Source organism: Tupaia chinensis, unplaced genomic scaffold, assembly GCF_000334495.1.
Source record: "Tupaia chinensis unplaced genomic scaffold, TupChi_1.0 Scaffold143946_1, whole genome shotgun sequence".
In the NCBI taxonomy this organism is placed as follows: domain Eukaryota; kingdom Metazoa; phylum Chordata; class Mammalia; order Scandentia; family Tupaiidae; genus Tupaia; species Tupaia belangeri.
Window position 1 is genome coordinate 107,800 of NW_006203797.1, and position 7,975 is coordinate 115,774.

Consider the following 7,975-nt stretch of genomic DNA (forward strand, 5'->3'; position numbering starts at 1 on the left):
CATAAAATAACCTGGACTTTTCCGTTTCAGCATTGTAGTCAGTAGAGATTGCAAAAGAGCAACCACAACCAAAGGATATTTTGAGGAAGATTTTAATGGAAGAAAAAAGAGACTGATCTTTGTTAGCAGATGTTATATCACAGAATACTTGGTAGGTAGGGCTGAATTGAGAAGGTTTTTGTGTGAATTGTGTGCTAGGTGTTTGCTTTTCTATAGTTTGAGTAGTTGACATGTAAATATTTTCTCAAAAATATTTAAAACCATACTTTCTCTGTTGTTATAGAGTCCCAAACAAAATTATAACAAATACTTTTTAAAAAACGGAAAGAAATTCTGAAGGAAGTGCTATACCAGGAAAACTAAAGAGACAGAGGAATAAAAGAAGAAGAAAAAAACACAAGAAAATGGCTAACTCAATGACAGGAACAAATCTGGAAATATCAATAATGTCAAATGTTAATGGATTAAATTCTCCAATCAAGCGACACAGATTGGCTGAATGGATAAAAACAAAACAAAACAAAATAACAGCAACAAACTGAAACCTTCTATCTGTTGCCTACAAGAAAAGCACCTTGTAGATAAAGACATACATTGAATAAAAGTGAAGGGCTGGAAAAAGGTACTCTATGCAAATGGAAATAAAAAAAGAGCTGGAGTCACAATAATATTTCAGACAAAATAGGCTTTAAGACAAAAACTGTAAGAGAGAGAAAGACATTGTATAGTAGTAAAAAGGCTAATTCATCAAGAAGATATAACATTTATAAATATCTATGCACACAACTCAGGAGCACCCAAATACATGAAGGAAAGACTGCTAGAGCTAAAAGGAGAGAGAGACTACAACACACTAATTTTTAAAAATATTTTTATTTACAGTAATTCACTATACATCATTACAACATACAAAATGAATTTTCCATCCAGAATACACTGTATATTGGCTCAATCAAGCACATCAATATACTCGTTATCAACAAATAATTTTCCATTTCTTATGTCCTGTATATTTACCCCCCCATGTAATTGATTTGCTAATGAACTTAATTAGTCTAAATATTTCCAATAGCAAGCGCAGCTGATATATACATACACATGAACCCAAGTCTGACTTTAGGCATAAACCTCAGTAAGTAGAATGAACATACTATAAAGTAGTACCTAGCTGGGGCTATATAACTTACTGCAGTCATCAAATACACATTTTTTAAAAAAATTTCTATAAGAACAGTTTTAGTGGTTTTTTTTCTGAAACTTTTTTAATTAATTAATTTACATTCATTCCCTGAGCATCGTCACAACATACTAAATGTGGTTTCCCATCTAGAATAAACTGCATAGTGGCTTAATCATGCATGTTATCATCAATAATATTCCATTTCTAGTTGGGTGAAAAGGAATTGAAGACAACTGTAGACAGCAGAGATAGTGTAATAAGAGGGTGGGAAAGGGCAGAGGGTCAGACATGGGGTAAATATATGTATATATATATCACTAAGTGTTAAGGATCTCAACACCTCAATATCTCCTTTGGACTGAACATCTCAACAATAAAATAAGCAAAGAGATACAGGATCTAAAGGATACCATAAATCAAATGGACTTGACAGACATCTATAGAACCTTCCACACAAAAAACACAAAAAATAGATTTTTCTCACCCACACTTGATATCTTTTCAATGAATGACCACATGATAGGGCACAAAACAAGGCTCTACAGATTTAAAGGCATAGAAACTATATCCAGCATCTTCTCCAAACATGATGGAATTAAACTTGATATTAATTTCAGAAAAAGCCCACGAAAATACACAATCATATGGAAACTAAATAACCTATTCCTGAATGACTTCACAACTACTGAAGAAATTAAGATTGAAATAAAAAGATTTAAGGAAACCAATGATAACGAGTACATGAGTTTCCATAATCAGTGGAACACAGCAAAAGCTGTGGAAAGTTCATAAAAATTAGTGTGTATAAGAAAAAGATGGAAAGATGGCAAATGGACAACATAACATCATGCCTCAGAGAATTAGAAAAACAACAAAAAATCTAGAAAAGAATCAGTATAAAAGAAATAATAAATATTTCAGCAGAAATAAATGAAATAGAAAATAAATAAATTATACAGAAAATAAATAAAAGCAAAAGCTGTTTCTTTGAAAAGATAAACAAGATTGACATATCATTAGATAGACTAATTAAGAAGAGAAAAAGGAACCGGATAAATCAAATTCACAATGAAACAGGCAATATTAAAACATACAGAATAAAAATACAAAACATCATTAGCAGATACTATGAGCAACCATATGCCAACAAACAAGAAAATCTGGATGAGATGGACAAATTCCTGGACACATATGCTTGAATCAGAAGAACACAGAATGCCTGAATAGACCCATAACAAGCCATGAGATTGAATCAGTAATAAATAACCTCCCAACAAAGAAAAGTCCTGGTCCTGATGACTTCATTTCTGAATTCTACAAAACTATTAAAGAAGAGTTAACTCCCATTCTACTCAAGTTTTATTTAAAGATCCAAAAGGAAGGAACCCTCCCAAATGCATTCTATGAAACCTCCATCACTCTCATCCCCAGAACAGATAATAACATGACAAGGAAGGAAAACTACAGATCAACATCTTTGATGAATATAGATGCAAAAATTCTCATCAAGATTCTAGCAAATTTTATCCAACAACATATAAAAAAGATTATACATCATGACCAGATAGGCTTTATTCCAGGGATGCAAGGAGTGGTTCAACATATGCAAAGCCATAAGCACCATATTAACAGAAACAAACATTAAAACCATATGATCATATCAATTGATGGAGAAAAAGCATTTGATAAAATACAACATCCTTTCATGATTAGGACTCTCAGCAAAATTGGCATAGAAGGGTAATTTCTCAACACAGTAGAAGTTATCTGTGAAAAACCCATAGCGAACATCATATAGAATGGGGAAAAACTGAAAGCTTTTCCACTAAAAAACTCGTACATGATAAGGCTGCCCGCTTTCTCCACTCCTTTTCAACATAGTGCTGGAAGTTCTAGTCAATGCAATCAGAAAAGAGAATAAAATAAAAGCCATTCAAATAGGGAAAGGAGAGATGAAATTATCTTTATTTGCAGATGACATGATTATATACATAGAAAACCCAAGGGTATCCGCGAAAACATTCCTGGAAGAAATTAAGGTAGTAAAGTAGCAGGATACAAAATCAACATACAAAAATCTATAGCATTTCTATATACAAACAAGAAGCAGACTTAGGTAGAGTTGAAGAATGTAATCGCATTTACCATAACCACAAAAAGTATAAGATACCTAGGAAGAAATATAACCAAAGACCTCTACAAGGAAAACTATGAAAATATAAAAAAAAAAAAAGAAATAGAAAACAACATAAAAAAGTGGAAGGAGGGAACCAGCAGTTAGCGTAATGGCTATGTCGCTGGACTCCCACATGGTCGACCGCGGTTCGTGTCCCGGACCCGGTGGCTTAAAAAACTCACGCCGGGCGCGTGTGCGTGCGTGCCCAAGATCCCGAGAGGAGAATGGAGGAGAAGGGATTGCGGCGTGACCATCCCCCCTGGGGGGTGATTTCTCGCTTTCTGTCTCTATGTCTCTCTCTGTCTGTCTGGCAAGCGCACGCGCCCTACAATGAAAATCTCTCAAAAAAAAAAAAGTGGAAGGACATCCCATGTTCTTGGATTGGAAGAATTATTATAATAAAAATTGCAAGTCTTCCCAGATTAATCCACATATTTTGTGCAATCCCAATTAAATTATCAGAGACATTCTTCAGATTTAGAAAAGACTGTCATAGAATTTGTCTGGAATCATAAAAGATCCTGTATTGCCAAAGCAATCCTGTGCAAGCAGAGTGGAGTAGGAGGTACCTCTCTCCCTAACCCCAAAATATATTGCAAAGCTGTGATAATCAAAATAGCATGATACTGGCACAAAAACAGACATGAGGACCAATGGAACAGAATAGAGACACCAAAATAATCTCCAAAACATACAGCCAACTGATTCTTGACAAAGGGTACCAGCCAATCCAATGTTTTCAGGAAGAAAGGGCAATGTATTTTAGATTAAGAAAAACATGAAATACATGTAACATAAGATGCTGTTGAAAAATCACTGTTTTCTGTATGGCTGGAATTCAAAGCTAAATAAAGGTGGGAGACAAAGGTCATGATACACTGGTTAAATAAAACTGGAGCTCATAAGTCAAAGGGAAGCTACCATAAAGTTAAAATGGGAACAATCAGAAACATGGGAAAGTAAAAAGTGTTGTAGTTTTAGGATAGTAGAAACCTGGGAGCTCAGAATATCCACATAAATGAGATGTAAGAAACAAAGTTTGGAATGGCATCATGTATTCATATAGCTGTTCTCATCCAGTGCAGATTTCGTCAAACGTAGCTCTGAAACCAGGCCCAGACACCTTCTCCTTGAGTGAAAGGGAAGTCAATAACCTAGCTGAGTGCTTAAAAACAGCCTTAGAGGTGGAATGCAATAGCCATGGGAACTTAGTCCAAGAAATATTACTACCAGGCATCTAGGTTTCATGGGCTTCCCATAATATTTGGCCAAGTCTGACTGCTTTTTGCACAGTACCAACCACAGAGGCATGAGAACTTTCATCTTTGCTCCTCAGCCCCAGCATAGATTTCCTTTGTGCTAGCTATCAAAGTGGCTCGCCCAAACTTGAGCTACTTGGTGGATGTCAGCCCAATGCATTTCTTAGTTATGCACCCATCTCCGACCCCCTCACCTCTCACCATAGTTCCCAGTAACACTGTGATCCATGTGCTTCAGGGGCAGGTCCCAGTAACACTGCAATCCATGTGCTTCAGGGGCAGGTATTCTTTACTTCCTGGTCTCCCAAAATCCTATTCCTGTCACTCAAACCAATTTTCATTCCCTGACCTGCTCATAGCCCGTGCCAGGTAAAGCCATTACCCATTTCCCTTGGGCCTATTTCCCCTGTTTCTGACCTGATTTCCCACCTTATACTCTTATACATTGAATAAAATACCACTGTTAGTGCTAAATGGACTTGGCATGTATTAAAAAGGTTTCCACAGACTTCAGCCCTACCTCTATCTGACAACATGGTGAGAAAAACCATAATTCTTATCACAAGGCAAAGATTAAACCCTTTTGTGAGATCCAGGGTAGGAGAAGCCAAGCAGATACTAGTATTCCATATGCTGTGGAGGGGGGAAAGATACATTGGTGCATTTGGGGAGGACACTTCACTACATCTGTTACACGTTTGTTAAAAAAGAATTATTTTATTTAACTTTATTTATTTATTTTAAGTTGACAAGAGAGAAGAGACAGCGAGAGAAAGTGAGAAAGCAAGCCGCCAGGTCTAGGTCCTGAACCGTGGTTGGCCATATGGGAATCTAGCACCCTTAATCACCTTGCCACCTGCTGACCTAAATGACTCTAAGATTTTAAAATAGAAAACACTTGTCTGCAGAGCATAAACATTTTCTGTTCATCAAAAATATATCATGACAATTAGTGGGCACTTTACTCTTTCTAGACAGGAACAGTATTCAATTAATATTTAATATGGAAGACTGGATGCAGTATTACTACATTTAAGGCATACACTTAAAAAATCTCCTAGACTGGGAGAGCTTCTAAATACCCCCTTTCTTTTCCACCACTGTGTCCTCAATATTTAACACAACATATGATATAGAATACTTATTAGAAAAATATTTATTCAATGGATAAATGATAAAAAACAAAGTTAAATGAATAACAGAAACTATTTGAATGGAACTATTCATTAAATCAGTGGCCAAAAATGCCCAACGATAGTACATATTTAGAAGAAAATATTATTCCAGAACTTTCATTTTAGCGTAACTATCCTAAACTCAATCCTGTCCACGAATGTTTCACATAAATCAGTTTTGTCTGTTTATTCTTCAGTAACGCTCATCTCATCTCAGAGCTATTACATATTGCTTTGAAAATGTACAATACTCACTTTCATTCAGCAAATGTCTGTGGGATATATATTCCCCTCCAGGCACTATGTTAGAGAAGCAACATGGTGGGCAAGGCTGTGAGCCCGGGATTCTCACCACCTGGACTAGAATCCTGCTTTTCCACATGCTGGGCAACTTTGGACAAATTATTTACTTACCCTCCCCATGTCTGTTTTTGTTTCTGTAAAATGGGGTAATTGCAGGATGTACCCATTTGGCCATTTTGAGGATTTAGTGAATTGGTACATGCAAATATTTTAATAGTCCACAGTGTAATAGGTACTTAATAGATGATAGCTAAGTGCTGGGAATTTAGGAAGAACCAGAACATACAGGTTCTATGACTTTATAGAGCTTAATTTGACCTTCAGGATAATAGGAAAGCTAGTTATTGACATTTAGCATCTGTGTTCAATAGTTTCTTTTTCTTTTTCTTTTTCTTTTTTTTTTACACTTCAAAGGCACTAAAAATAGTTTTCAGATATAAAAGCCAAGGGATCGTGGAAAATGACTTCATTATAAAATTTAATAAGTATTTAGACGCAGTAAATCTTTGTACCAAGTAAATTTTGGCACACAAACATTAGGAAACATAAAAGAATACTGATCAATGTTCTCCGAGCAACTGGACCCATGTGGGAAAGGTTCTGAGCTGGTATTCTGGGACTTCCCTGAGCACACCAGGTATGCACATATCCATAATCCAGACCAGTTGAGACTGAGACTGGGCGTGAATTGTGATATAAAGAGCCTTTTAGAGATACTTCTTTCTCACTCTCTCAAGAAATAAAAAAATAAATGCAACAATATAAAGGTTAAGACAATAAAAAAAATGTATAATGAAGTTTTTCCTGTCGAAGAACAGGAAGACAATATGTCATTTGCTTTTTGTTCTTGGAGATAATGTTATTTAGTCATGAACTTGTGAATATGAGAAAATTAATCTTGAATAAAATGATTAATATATTAAGCTTCATATAACCTGAGATTTCTCTTCTTATGTGGTCAATTTCATCATTATCATTATCATTATCATTATAGTCCACAGTGCTGATATCTGTTTCTTTGCATTCCTCTGACTTGTCTAATAATTGTGAAATCTCTTCCTCTATTAGTTTTATTTGTCATTATAGGTAGAAAAAATCTGAAATCCTATTTGTGATCAAACGATGCTAAAAACAAACTGCAAAGTTACTGTATCTGGTCTTCTTTTATGCCTTATTGAAAGATGATGCAATGCTTTGGATAGTGCATTAAAAAACCTGATAGTTGACAGAATGGCCTTATCTGATGTTGATGCTCTGTGAAATTATTCATGATCAACAGTATAACACTTAAGTCCCTTGAAAATGACTTCTCTGGCCCTGAGTGCCTTGACAGCTCAGAGAAATACCAAAACCTATTTGATTATATCAGACAAGTTTCTGGATATTAGGGACTGTTTTTCTCTTAAACTTCTGTGGATAGTGGAGAACTTATGTTTGAGAATCTTATGAAAAGCAAAACCCTCCTCCAGAGAAAATTAAACCCAAACACCACATTTTACAATAAAATTCAAATAGTGGGGCTGGCCTTGTAGCCTAATGTTTAATGGAGCTGGATTTCATATGATGGTGAATGTGGCATGAAAACCACACTGAGCGCATGTGTGTGTGTGCTCCAAATCCCAACAGGATGGAAAAATAGAAGAGAGGAAATTGCAGGGAGACTATGCCCCATTGGAGGGTGCTTTCTCACTCTCTCTTTCTGTCTGTCTCTGGTGAGCACATCCACCCTCTGGCAATGAAAAAAATTCACATGGTGTTCAACATCCATTCCCATGGCATTGATGAACTTCTAGGGCAAAAGTAATACAGGTTATCAGCACATCGAAAGTGACAAATTTCACTACAGATTTTGAATGCATCAATATTTTTTTCTCTCTCATTC

The 7,975-nt window shown here is 35.7% G+C and overlaps 1 protein-coding gene across 1 annotated transcript in view; it reads left to right on the top strand.

Annotated features, from left to right (window-relative positions):
- The window catches only part of LOC102474794 (cancer/testis antigen 55), a 23,406-nt gene that overhangs the window by 15,016 nt on the left and 415 nt on the right, over positions 1-7,975 (top strand). The window lies entirely within an intron of this gene.